At 45.7% G+C, this 13,790-nt stretch overlaps 1 pseudogene; it reads right to left on the minus strand.

Moving 5' to 3' along the window:
• Positions 1 to 1,122: 1,122 nt before the first annotated feature.
• The window catches only part of LOC102018200, a 52,158-nt pseudogene continuing 39,490 nt past the window's right edge, over positions 1,123 to 13,790 (minus strand).

Raw genomic sequence — 13,790 nt, forward strand, 5'->3', positions numbered from 1 at the left:
ACACACAGGTCTGTGCAACGAGGGAACCCTGGTGAAAAAAGCCAAAGGTCATGTTTACCTAAACCAGGGCTCTGCAACGCCTCTGATGGCCCTGCTATTCTGTGGGAACTGGGGGACTGTGCAGTGTCTGATTTACCTGCCCTCGGCTTGCCCACCCTCCTGGTCAGCATGAGTGTTGGCCAGTGCCAGCAAAGCATAGGTTCCCACACATTCTCCCCAGCTCCTTGGCGTGCATCTCTCTCTGTGCAAAGGAGCTGCTGCCTAATGCTATTTGCATAGGGAGATTTGCAAAGGTATCGGCCTTAGGTCTGTTGAGGACTCGCCCATGGACCAGTGATACCTGGAACCCAGCAATAAGGAAAGGCATGCCTGGAACTTGCATTGTTCACCATCCTGGAGAGGTGTTGCCGGAACAGGTGGGAAAGCAGGGGCTGAACTCTCATTGGCCAGTACCCTGGCCTCTAGAAAGGATGGGGAGTTAGGCGGGCTGGGCTGGAGGTTGGCTTGATGGCTGGCTTACCTGGCTTGCTTGGTTTCTAGGAGCAGGAAAATGAAGTGGCCCCTTCCTAGCTGGCCTAGGCATTGCCTACAGGGTCTGGAGGTGGACACAGAGTGACAAGTAGTTGTGCAGCCCTACTTTGAGGCTGCAGCCCTTGCTGCGGTTTGCCTCTACCCCATAATACAGAAATGAATATTCTAATGTCCCATGGCTCCTCAGCAGCTCACCAATCCCCTGCCAAGGTGCTGTCTCGGTAGGGTGGAGGTGTTTGAGGTGGTGGTGTCTACATCAGCCAAGGGAGGCTGCCTGATGAGCCTACTCATTTAGAAATATTTATGGGGCTGGGGATTTAGCTCAGCGGCAAAAGCGCCTGCCTGGCAAGCGCAAGGTCATGAGTTCGGTTCCCGGTACCGGAGAAAAACCAAAAAAAAAAAAAAAAAAAGAAATATTTATGAAAGCCAGGCTCTACCCACCAAGAGACTCAGTGTCCCCTGCCGTTATAATGCAGTGTGACAAGAGACGAGACAGAGGCAGACCCACAGGTGGCAGGGCTGCTGAGGGGGGTGCGGACCAGAGCGGGACAGCGCAAGGCCTGTGGGAAGGGGCTGCTCTCTGTCCTGCCTCTACTCCAGAGTCCGCTCTAGTGTGAGAACCTCCGTGGACCTGCTGGTCCTTGTGTTCTGGAGCCACTTTCTGAAGATGCCCGGGGTAAAATCATTCCCACTGGGCCCAGGCAGAGAGCTGGCTGCAAGTAAGAATTAGCACAGGAGTTCAACCTGTGCCCTTGGTATTATGGCAAGCCAAGGCTGGCCTCACCGGTGAGTGGGGTCCTCTCACTCACCACGCCTGCATGTGCCTGGCGTGTGCAGAACAGAGCAGGCAGGGCTCATTGTCACAGGAGGACACTTGGATAGATGACTGCCCTCCCCCCACCTCACTCTATCTTTCTGCTTAGAATGAATAGGAAACTACCGGGCCCCACCTACGCCATTCTAAGAAAACCGAATTGAGACAATAAGCTCTGTGCAAAGATGGAGCTTTCCGAAGAATCATCACAGAGTGTTTCTCAAACATTTCTGTGCTTCAGAATCACAAGTTTGTGGGGGATGGGAGAAGGCTGGTCTAACGCGCACTTTCCTGGGCCCCTGAATCAGGAGGTCTTTAGTGGGGTCCAGAGCTCTGCATTCAAAATTCATTCTAAGGAATCCTTACGCCTGGTGCTCTGTTAAGAACTGCTGCAGATGACCTTATATTAGGATGAGCTCTGCCCTTGTCGAGATTTGGACAAATCTTATCTTTTTCCCCCTCCAGTACTAGATATTGAACCGAGAGAACGAGAGCCTTATACATGTAGGCAAATGCTCTACCACTGAGGTCTATCTCCAGCTTTAGAAAAATTATTATCTTGAGACAGGACCTCACTAGGTTGCCTGGGCTGGGTTTGAACTTGCATTTCTCCTGCCTCAACCTCCCAAGTAGCCGGTATTGCCGGTATAGGCCACCACACCTGGCTTCCCATGAGGTCTTTCATCCTCTGCCTGCAAGGAAGCATGCGAGGTATGAAGTCTAGAGGGAGGTCCCGGCCTCGCACAGAATGGGGAAATGCGTAGTCGGCCTATGGTGGGCCCTGGGATCCTCCAGTGAGCACCTTGGAGAGCCACACAATGGCAGGCCGACACCCGCTTCCTGCTGGCCTTTGTCTTCCTCCTTTATATGTTACAGGAATCAAATACTCATGAAAGAGACAAAAACAAACAGCCACCTGGTTTTATGAGCATCAGCTGGAATCAGAACCAACGCCTCCCCAGTCATAGTTCCAGCGCTGGCACTTGAGCAGAATGGTCACAAAACCCTGCCAGCTCAGGTCCACAGCCCACACAAATTCCAAGAACTGTTAAGAATGAAGCACTGGCCCATGGGTAGTGCACACACGGTGCTCTCTGAGTGCCTTTGACCAGGCCCTCGGCCCCCAAATATGTTTCCCCTCGCACCCATGAGGTGCTATGTGTGTAACTTCCATCGCAACTACTTTTGATGTAAGGCACAGTGACCCCAGGCCCCCACCGTGCGTGAGAGCAATCACTGCACACAGCTTGACGGTATGAATTTGGGTGTTGTGCCCTGCCAGGTCCACTTAGACTGCTGCTGTGTTTCATGTCATAACGTAGCTGAGAGCTCACACAGGTGGGAGGCGACAGCTCCGGGTCTTACCAGTCCATACACATGCACAGGCACTGATAGCATCACCTTAGGACTTCAGACTTCAGATTTCTGATTCCTTCCCCTCATCCGCCCAGTCAGAATTACCTGGGTTAAACAACGATGCACTCTATACATGCAGGCAGCCGGGAGCGTGAAGCTGTTGGGGTCCTGTTCCCGGGAGATGGCCCTGCTTTTCAGGTCTCTGCCCACACTTGCTGACGTGGGACTGCTTGTCACACCATCCTTCGAGAGCGTGAGCATCAGTCTGGACGCTAAAGATCAATGAAGCCACATTCTCATTTAGACTAAATACATAAGTAAGTGTTCTAGAATCTTCTTTCTGCACCTCATTCCCTAATTTGGAGACCACTGACCTAACCAGGATCTTTCCACCGCATGCCCATATCTGTGGAAGCCAATCTGCCTCTCAGGAATGGGGTGCTGCAGTTAGCCGAGCCCACAAAACCAAGTAGGTCAGTGTCTTCCACACAGAAAATCTGGCGGAGCAGAGGAATCACATGTTTCGGTTTGGATTTCTGCATCTGCTGCCGCCAAGCTCTCCGTGCGCCTGCAGTGGGCTGCGGAGAGGTGGGCTGAAGGTTGTGTGGGGTACAGGGTGGTGGGCGCCACTGAATGTATTGCTGAGGTGGGTCTGTGCAGACCGTGAGTGGCTGGGCTGCTGGCCCTCGCGTGGAGAAACAGCGGCCCCTAGTGGGCCCGACAGGCGGTGCCGCGGAAGCCCAGCCGCCTCCAGCTTTGCTGGCTGAGCCCTCTCTGTGAAACTCCAGAATAGACACGTGACCAGGGAGGACCTGGGCTTGTATCTAAACTCATCTGCGTGGTCCAGGGAAAATTAACTTCTCTGAGTCTCAATGTCCCCAGCATTACAATGGAGTAACCAGACCTACCTATTGGAGTAGTTGCTAGAAGTAAACGACACAGCAGTGAAAAGCAGCAATCAGTGCCAGCCTGCTGTGGCGGTGGCTGTGACTGAGGTCGCTGCCCCCAGGCTTCTGAAAGGACCTGCGGACTACGTCTGGGCACAGCCTGGAGGGACTTCGAAGGTCGTGGGCAGGAACTCTTGGTGACTAACAGAGTGACTGCCCCACACAGGTGTGGTGAGTGTGAGCCGGAGTAGGTGTGCGTATGCAGCCGTGTATGTGTGCACAGAAGCACACACGGCAAAACTTCAGAGCACTCGGAAGAGGCTTAGTACCCATTAAAGAGGGAGAAGTGGTGGCTACAGGAAAACCACTGTCACTTGCTCCTCTGATCACATCATAGGTGTTAGCTCTGAGAAGGGTAAGAGTTTAGTAACTCATGCAGTTACTCACCGGTCACCCCCTGTGCGCTGGGCAGTATGAACAAAACTTAACAAACACCCACCCAGCACTTTCAGAGACAGAAGTGGGGAGCTAACAGAGCTGGTTTTGACCCTGTGGGGTTGGGGGTGTGGTCTAGACTGGCAGTCCCATGAGCCACTAGAACAGAATAACAGAAAGTATACAAGGCCAGCCCGGCGGGGAGCAGACATTCTGCTGCTCATGTGGCCTGCCAGAGTGCCACTGCTGGCTTCCTGGAATATCATTCTTGTTACCACTGTACCATGAGGCCAAGACAGGGCTTGAGGGAAGCTCTCTGCGATCGTCGCTCCCTACCCCTGAGCTTCCTGCAACTGACATGCAGTTCTCTAGCAAAGCATTAACTGTGGGTGTCCTCCCAGCTTTCTCCCCTGCACCTGCAGACAGGGACGGAGGCCTTGCCTGTGCTTTGTGATGGAGGAGGAGGAGGGTCTGTCCCCTGCAGAGGCACACAGGTTCTGCCAAGCCCTGGTAGGACCCTTATGAAATGTGAGGTCCTTCCACAACCTGGAAGAATTTGCATATTTGCCCACATAAACTGAAAGATAAAAATTTGTTGCTGTTCTCTCCGCTGGACGCCAAATCACAAACCCAGGGCTTATGGATGCCCATCCTCACAGGCCTGAGACTCACCAATGGGCCGCCTTCTGACTTGCGTCTGTCTCCACAAAGCACAATCCACCAGTACTCTCTCAGTCCCTGCACTGCCTTTCAAGATAAATGCAAAATTGTTGTGGCTTCAAGGCTTTTGCTTTCTTGCTAACGTGGGAAAAAAAAAACAAAACCAGCACTGCTACTTATAATATTACAACTTTCCTGAAAAGGTCCAATGCAGATATTCAACTTAGCAGTGGGCTACAGTGGGAGATGGGTTGGAAACCACCCACCATGGAAAACATTGTTTCTGTAGATATATCCTGAAGTCAAACAACTGACCGCTAAAACTCCAGCACCCTGGATAGCTATGGACCTGTTTCCCCTTTTCCAGGCTGGAAGCCTGAAAACATTTCACCCTTTTCCTGCCTCTCTTCTCTCCTCCCCTCCCCTCCTCTCCCTCTCTCTCGCCCCGACACTCACCTCTTTCTTAGCTCTGTCCTTGCACCTCAGGAAGCAAAGAGCAAATCCATGCACCAGGGCTATTCACACTGAAAGTGTTTTCTAATTCCTTTTGGAGGTTTAGGAGGCATTCGTTGAAGGTACATAGAACCCCAGGAAAAATGAAAAGGAATTTGACTCATAATAATGAGTTCTTTGATTCAGCCATGAACTACATTCACACATATGAAAATAAAGTGAGTAATAATTTAACAAAGACCAGGACATAACTAATGCAGCAGAATGAAGAACACAGTAGTGTGGGATGGAGATGGTATTAGTGCCAACTCATCATCTGCCAGGACAGGAAGTTAAAAGAGAACATCTAAGGCTGAGAAATACTGAAATAAATATCAGAAGAAATAGCTTAAAAGTTTAGGGCAGAGAATCAGAAGAAATTGTGTCAGTGAAAGTTTTACTCTAAACCATACAGGCTGCATTTTGCTTATAAGAACAACCTCTATGTACTATTTTGATTCTCAAAAATAACAACTCAGAATTTTTCAAAACAAGCTAAATGGAAGAATATCTTCTTTAAGGAAGAGTGAAAAGATCAACTGATAGGATGTATGGGATAAAAATAAAAGACCTCAAGGGCAAATCCAGGTGTCTGGACTCAGAAAGAAAGGTAGAGAGGATAAAGGGAAGGAGGTGAGGAGGAGGTAACCCAGGACATTTTCCCAAGGTTAAGACAAAAATAGGGCATCAGAGGAAAGATCCACTAAGGGCACGATGATGACCAGGGAAGTCAAGAAAACAAAACACTGATGGTTAATAAATGTAGGAATCAAGATTAAGCCGTACATACAGCTAATGAAATACATGTTAAGACACCAAAGACACTGGGGTGTGCTGGGTGGTAGAACCCTTATCTAGCATGTGTAAGGATCTGGGTTCTGTCCCTGGCACCACAAAATAATAATACTATCAAATAAAAACACTAAAGCTTTGGGATTGGGGGATAACTCAGTGATAGAGCACCTATTAGAATTCATGAGGCCCTGAGTTTAATTTCCAATACCAAAAGACAAAACAAAACAAAAATTTTATTTTTTTTTTTTAGGAAATTATCAATGGTTATTGTTTTACATATTGTTATCTACAAGATAGTTTCTCAGGAAAGCAAATAGACAAATAATAGTGAGTTACAGACAGAAGAGGTAGGAGATTATCACTAGTTGTTGTACTATACTTTGGTATCTTCAAAGTGGCTTCTAAAGAAAATAAATAGAGCTATACATGAGTGACCTATTGAATAATTATTAACTATTCTCAATGGTTGTTGTAGGAAACACATAATGGTAGACATGCATCCATTTACGAAATAGGATAGGAACAATACAAACATTACAGAGTTATGTATAGATTAGTAGGAAAATATCAGTGGCTTCTGTAATATATGGTGGTATCTTCAAAGTGGTTTCTCAGGAAGACAGAGATACTCAAGAAGGATCTAACAAGCAGTTACAACCTAAGGGTTGTCAAAAATAGCATATTACCTCCTCACCAGTGACTCCTGTCACTGAGGTGAGACTGCTGGAAGGAAGGCCAGGATTGAAAAGAACGATCGAGAGACTTGCACCTGTGACTAGCAGCAGCAGGCTGTTTTCTTGTTCCTCCATAGTCATGATTACCCAGGACTCCTCAATGGAGATGACAGTCTGGGCAGAGGGAGAAGTCAGAGTATTCCCTGGGCCCTCTCATTCCTGTTGGACTAACTGGTAGGATGGGTCTGAGCTCTGGGGCCTCCGCTTCAGAGGGCAGATGGATCTCCAGTAGGCACCTTTGCATTCAGGGCATGGTCCATGGGGCCTCTTAGGGCAGTTTCTCTTGAGGTGGCCTGGCTTTTAACTGTGGTAGCAGATGAATGCAGTCATTGAGTTCTTCTTGGGGCCCCAAGAATCAGACTTAGGGTCTGTTTCTCTTAGTGCTGAAGCAAAAACAGCTGTTTTTTCTTGATGTCTTTGTTTTCTCTCCTTGGCCTCCTCCTCCTCATGGCTATAGAACACTGAGGAGGCAATTCTTACTAACATCTCAAGTGAGCCATCTGGGGTGAAAGTCATTCTTTGTAGCTTTTTCTCTCCAGCCTCCCAGTGCAGTGGGACCCCACAACCAGTTAGTGTCCTCTCCCCAACCATCAGCACATGCAGCAAGAATCTTGCTGCCGACCTCTGCAGAGCTCCACCACAGCCTGTACTGTCAGAGGAAGAATGGCTTCAAGGGGGTCTCCCCAGGTATTGCACAAGGTCCTCCTGGTTTACAGCTTCCAAACGGCTCTCATGACCCCAGTCCACAGGACCTCTGACTCCCCAGGCTTAGTCTGTATTCTCATGTTCTCTGAGTCCTTATTCAGCAGCTGCTCCTCAGCCGACTCTGGACATTTCTGGTTCTCAATGGCAGAGGCAAGAGTGACCCGTTGTATGGCATATATTCCCAGGGGTTTCTCCATGTTTGAATGATTCACACATGTCCATGGGTGGGCCTCTGCAGCCTGTGCATGGTGGGCCACTTGTGTCATTGTTTCTCTGTGTCATGGTAGTTCTCAATTGAGCTTCGGCGGCCAACCTGAGGGCCAGCACGTGATAGCGTGTGCCAATGCACTGCTTCCTGGGCACTGGGGGCCCTACTTCTGGGCACCTGCAAGGCAGGGATCCGGCCCGAAAACCGGTGCTCCCTGCTGCATGGCTTCCTGGGTTCCGGAGCCCTTCCTCCAGGGGTGCCTGCGAAGCTCTGGGCTGGCCCAAAGGCCAGCACTCCCCACCCTGCGGCTTCCCTGGTGCCGGGGGCGGGGGGGGGGTGCACCTCCTTCCAGGAGCTTGCAAGGCAGGGAGCCAGCCCAAAGACTGACGCTCCCTGCCGCACGGCTTCTCGGGCGCCGGAGCCCAAAACAAAAATGTTAAATAGCAGAGTTTTACTTATTTAGATTGGCAAAACTTTGAAAGCTTATAATATCCAGTATTAATAAATAAATGAAAAATAACTCACTCTGATAATCTGTCATTGGGAATGTAACAGTGCCATCTTTTTGCAGGGTAAACTGGCCAAAAAATCTAAATTTCAAATGACATTACTTTCTATTCCAGCATTGTCCCTACTAGTAACTTATTCTTTGTATAATTTCACTGAAGTATGTCAAGACATTGTAGGTCATGATAAAGATAAAGTATATTTCCTACAGTACATCACACTTGAAATGATCAGCTGGGCTCACACTTGTAATCCCATCTCTCAGGAGGCTTAGGCAAGAGGATCACTGACAGAGTCCCAGGACAACTTGGGCAAGTTTAAGGCCAGTCTGAACTACATAGCAAGACTCTGTCTTAAACAAACAAACAAACAAACACTTGAAATGATCAAATATCCATCAAGGTACTAGGTTGATCTATTTTGATGTATTCACAGAATGCAAGAAAGCTAACTGTGTGCTGGTCTTTAGTGCTCTGTAAGAGATGGATGTATATTTTTAAAAAGTGAACATTATATGCCAGTATAAATTTTTTTCTGAAAATACTCCTAAAGTTCATCTGGAAATAGAAGAAGCCTAGAATAGCAAAAGCAATCTTAGGAAACAAAGAAAAGGCAGGAGGCATCGCAATTCCTGACTTAAAATTATATTACAAAGCTACTGTGATAAAATCAGCATGGTACTGGCACAAAAAACAGACCTAAAGATCAATGGAACAGATTAGAAGATACGGATACAACTACAAACACACTCAATCACCTTATCTTTGACAAAGGGGCCAAACATGTTCAGTGGAAGGAAGATAGGCTCTTTAATAAATGGTGCTGGAAAAACTGGTTTCCCACATGCCGAAGACTGAAACTAGACCCGTGTCTTTCACCATGCACTAAATTAAAGTCAAAATGGATCAAAGATCTAAATATTATAACAGAAATACTAAATTTATTGGAAGAGAAAGTAGGTAGATATCTTGACGACATTGGGGTAGGCAGAGAGTTCATGAACAAAAATCAAACTGCACGAGAAATACTTCAAAGAATCAACAACTGGGATCTGATCTTATTGAAAAGTTTTTGCACATCTAAAGAAATCACCAATAAAGTAAAAAGAAAACCCACGAAGTGGGAAAAAATTTTAGCCAACTGCCCCTCAGACGAAGAACTTCTATCTAGGACATATAAAGAATTAAAAAAATCAGGACCCCTAAATTCAAAGACCCAATCCAAAAATTGGCATCTGAGATGAATGCACACTTCTCTAATGAAGAGATACTTATGGCAAATAAATACATGAAAAAATGTTCAACATCATTGGTCATTTGAGAAATGCCAATTAAAACAACACTGAGATTCCATCTCACCCCAGAAAGAATGGCTATCATCAAGACATCAACCAATAACAAATGCTAGAGAGGCTGTGGGGAGAAAGGAACCCCACTCCACTGCTGGTGGGAGTGTAGGTTGGTGAAACCACTGTGGAAATCAGTTTGGAGAGTCCTCACAAAACTAGGATTGGAAGTCCCATTTAACCCAGCTATTCCCCTTCTGGATATTTTCCCAGAAGAATTAAAGACATCATACCACAGTGATATATGTGCACCCGTGTTTATAGCAGCACAATTTGTTGTAGCTAAATCTTGGAAACAACCCAGATGCCCATCCACTAAGGAATGGATAAAAAAGATGTGGTATTTTTATACAATGGAGTATTACTCAGCTATTAAAAAAGATAATTTTGAGGCTTTTCTAGGTAAATGGACGCAACTAGAGACCATACTCATAAGTGAAATAAACTGGGCCCAGATGGGTAAACATCATATTGTCTCCTTGATGTAGGAGCCTGAAAGACTAGGTAAAACTCAAAATGTACAATAGATGATAGAAAAGGGAAAGAAATTGCTCAAAAAAGGGAATGACTGGGATGAGGGAAAGAAGAAAAAAGAAAGAAGAAATGCAAAATATAAATATATATATGAATAGCTGCCATAACTGTATTGCTGAGGTCTGGTGGTGTATTGAAATGAACAGTTTATGATTACAATTTTTTATGTTCTGATCGATTGTGCATGCTTGTGTCTGGTGGTCTGAGCAACTGATTTGAAGGTAACAATATGCAATGGAATTACAATGGTGAACTCCTACCAACTTGTTTAGTGAAATTCTGTATTATCTCTACTGTTCTATCAAAGAATTATTTTCTTACTCCTTGTAATGGTTTGAGCAATCTTTCATTCTTACATCTGGTAATCTGAGCAATGTAGTTGAAGATAGCTATATGTAATGTAACAACCACTGTTGATTTGTATTTTTTTTTTTGAGACTCTGTATCACTTTGTTCTTGCTTTTGATTTGTTTATGTTTGTGATACTGGTATGCTGCTACTGTTCTATTTCTTTGTTTCTCATTTACTACATTCTCTAAAATAAAAAAATTTAAAAATTAAAAATAAATAGAAATAAACTTTTTTCTGCCTGGATGCCTAATAAGCCAGTGAATATGGTGTTCTTTCTGGGGGAGAGGGTGCTGTGGATAAGGAGTGAGGAGAATTGGACTTTCCATTCTATACAGTACAGAATTATTTCACTCTTTGTATAATATTTTTTATTATCTTTTGCTTTATAAAATGTTAACTGGAGTTAGCTGGTGGGTGATCTTATGAATCCTCTGTATTTTCTTCTGAATATTTTTGGCACTAAAGCAAATAAATATTCTGTTTAGGTTTTGTTCAGTGAAGATGAGTAAAGAAATATAACATTTATACACACTGAGATAAAATTTCAGGACCTAAAGGAGAAAAGAGAAAAACCATATAGGCTTCCCAGGGAAAAACGGGCTAATATAAAGAAACGAGATTCAGATTGTTACCAAATTTCATTGTACCAGTTTGACACTACAAGACAACGATATTTTCCAGATTTTGGAGGAAGCTTGTATTTGGAATTCTATAGCTAGCCAAATTGCTATCCAAAGTGAAGACCAAAAAGAGAAATTATGAGTCAGAAAATTTACTGCTCATGCCCTCTATTTAAGGATATATCCCTTACATAGTGTATTTTTTAAAAGAACAAATGAGTTTTGCTTTTTGGGGTGTGTGTGTGTGTGTGTGTGTGTGTGTGTGTGTGTGTGTGACTAGGGATTGACCATGGAGTCTTCACAGACTTACACCTACAGCCCTTTTAATGTTTTGAGACAAGGTCTTGTTAAGTTGCTCAGGGGGACTCAAAGGTGCAACTCTCTTGCCTCAGCACCCCGGAGTGCTGGGATTATGGGGGTGTGCCACCTCATCTGCTGAGATTTCACCAGAGGATGGAAACTGAGTGGAAAAATATACACACGGGGAAAAAATGAGCCAATACTAGTTTAGATTATGGTGCTTGGGACCTTCACCTTTGATCACCAGATACTTAATAAAATCTAAGACCACTTTTTCAAAAGAGTTTCAGTTATACTACTTGATTTTACAGCTAACAATATGTATTCAATGTAATATCATACTTGAAGGTTATATTGGGTTTAATGTCTTTGAATTAATCTTTAGACAAAACATGTAACAAAATGAACAGAACAAAATGGAGATATTACAAACCTTGACAAGTAAGGTGGGAAATAGTGCTGACAGCCAGAGGGCTAAATTCTCCAAGTTCTTTTAGCTGCAATTACTACCGTACATCAGAAGTCAGGCCAGTGTATTAGATAGGACACTGGGGAAGGGCCCAGGCCAGGATGTACAGGAAGGGACTCCTGGGATGCCCTGGAGCTGTCTCTATGCCTCCTTAGGTCCTACAGTCTTCATCTTTTCCCGGTTACCTTGAAATTGACCACAGTAGGAACTAACCGTAGCACAAATACCTCAGAAGTGAGCGCTTGCCACGCACCAGGGCTCTTCCTCCCAGAAAGCCAGCTGTTAAATATTCACCAGCTTAAGCCTGGGAAAGGTCAATCCTCTGGGCCTGAGGAATTGTGAGACAATGGAGGTGGTAAAAATGTTAAACCCACAGGGATACATAAGATTATAGGGAACTCCAGGCGTTTTTTGGAGGCTTGAAGTTCTCTGAGATGAGAGTTAAGAAACTTTTCATTACAGGGCCAAATAGTAACTATCTGTCAACCATTCAACTGTGCTTTCATAGCTCAAAGCAGCCGCAAGTGATAAGTGAGTGAGTGCGACTGTGTTCCAGTGAGAAAACACATACCAAGCCCTGCTCACAACTTGCGAACCCCTGATCTAAGACAAATGCCACAGAAAACTATGCCAGGAATGGCAAGAACATCACTGAACAGCCACAGCTGGAGGCAAATGGAGAGCTGGCTGCTTGAGCCAGAGGTCTCCTGACTCCCTTGAGCCTCCAAGTGGTTTATAAGAAGATCCAGAAATTCCTGTGTCCCAGGTGAGATGACACAAAGGTACTAGGTCCGATAGAATTAAGTCTGGCTTTCCAGCTGCCTTAGAGCATACAATTTAATCATGGCTTAGGACACACAACCAGATTTATTCTTCCACATAAAAGCCTGGAGCGCAGCCCTCCACGGCTGGGAAAAAGTGAGCCACCATGTCTTCGGTCATCACCAATCGGCAGGTGCTTATGGTGTTTGCAGTATCCCAGAGGCGCAGAATTCTAGTGGGCCCACAGTGTGCAGGATTCTAGCAAGGCCTTGTAGTTGCCTTGAGTTTTACAAGAGTCTGTGGAAAGCAGCCACACGAGGGAGTTCAACTGCAAACAGACTGACTATTGAGACCCGAGGAGGTTGTTCAAGGGAAGAGAGGTGCCTGGTGTTACAAGGCGAGTCTGGGCTTCCTACTGCACAGTCGGGTGGGGCTGCCTAGGAAACTCCTGATCTTCTTTGCAGATCTGAATAGTGCGTGTCCTTCTGCAAGGCTGCTGCCCTTAGATCCACAGCATGTTCGTCTGAAGTACTCTTCTTCCTGCTTCTGCTACCTTCCATCCATCTCCTAGTTCGGTAACCCTTGGTTACCTGGCTGGCTGACTTCTCACCTTTCTACACGAAGTTCAGGCCTCTCCTCCCCTAGGAAGCCTCCCCCACGCCCTTCCTTACTACCCCCAGTCTCGGTGCTCGCTGCAATCTGCACACACATAGTTTCAGAGAGCAGTTTAAGTAACCACAGGCAGCACACTGGCTGGGGGCGGGACACAGGACTGCCGTGGAGATATTCCTGCTGCTCACTTATTCCTTGGGCTTTTTGCTACATGTGGAAAATAGGAGCAATAATACCAAACTCACCTACCTTATAGGATTTTTTAAATTTTCATTTTTTAATAAGTACTATATGCCCATAGTTCACAATTCAACAGGTGTATAAGCAGGGTGTGTTGGTGCTCGCCTGTAATCTCAGCACTCAAGAGGATAAGGCAAGAGGATCACTGGGAATTCAAGGCCAACCTGGGCTACATAGTGAGTTCAAGGCCAGCCTGAACTGCACAGTGAGACTTTGCCTCAGTGCCTGCCCCCACAAAAAACAGGTATATAAGAGTAAGCAATGAAAAGAAACTACACCCCACCCTGCCCGCCTCCAGACTCCCAGTCATCTTTCTCAAAGATACTCATTGACACCAGCTTTTTTCAGGGAGATATTGGAGATTGAACCAAAGGCTTTTGCTCTGAGCTATACCCCAACACTGTTATTATTTTATTATATATATATATATATA

The sequence above is a fragment of the Chinchilla lanigera genome, unplaced genomic scaffold (genome assembly GCF_000276665.1).
Source record: "Chinchilla lanigera isolate Chin_1 unplaced genomic scaffold, ChiLan1.0 scaffold00100, whole genome shotgun sequence".
NCBI classification, from domain to species: domain Eukaryota; kingdom Metazoa; phylum Chordata; class Mammalia; order Rodentia; family Chinchillidae; genus Chinchilla; species Chinchilla lanigera.